Genomic DNA, 649 nt, shown 5'->3' with positions numbered 1-649 from the left:
GGCCGCCGCTCCGACCTGCGCCGCGCTTAAAGGAGCCGCCGCCCCCCCCGGGCACCCCCGGCGGCACCGGCACCGCCCGCACCGGGGGGGGGAACACCCGGCACACGGAGCCAGGAGCTCCGCCCGCCCCGTCCAGCGCCGGGGGCACCGCAGGGTCTAGTTGGGGCCATCGCGCCGGGACTGGAGGCGCTGGGACAAACTGGGAGGGACTGGGAGCGCTGGGATGGAGCTGAGACGCGGGGGTCTGAGGATACTGGGGGCACTGGGACGGACTGGGAGAGACTGGGAATGCTGGGATGGAGCTGAGACGCGGGGGTCTGAGGATACTGGGGCACTGGGACGAACTGGGAACTGGGAGCAGTGGAATGGAGACATGGGAGGCCTGGAGATACGGGGGCACTGGGGAGTACTGGTGGGCACTGGATGGAGGCACGAGAGGCGTGGGGATACTGGGGGCACTGGGACGGACTGGGAACATTGGAATGGACTGGGAGCGTGGAAGCCTGGAGATACTGGCGGGCACTAGGAAGTACTGAGAAGGACCACGAGCACTGGAATGGGCTGGAAGCGTGGAAGCCTGGGAATACTGGCTGGCACTGGGAGCACTGGGGTGTATCCCCCCCCCGCCCCATCCCGGCGCCGGCCCCGG

The sequence above is a fragment of the Chaetura pelagica genome, unplaced genomic scaffold (genome assembly GCF_000747805.2).
Source record: "Chaetura pelagica isolate M959 unplaced genomic scaffold, ChaPel_1.0 scaffold2066, whole genome shotgun sequence".
Taxonomy (NCBI): domain Eukaryota; kingdom Metazoa; phylum Chordata; class Aves; order Apodiformes; family Apodidae; genus Chaetura; species Chaetura pelagica.
This window is presented reverse-complemented; position numbering follows the sequence as displayed.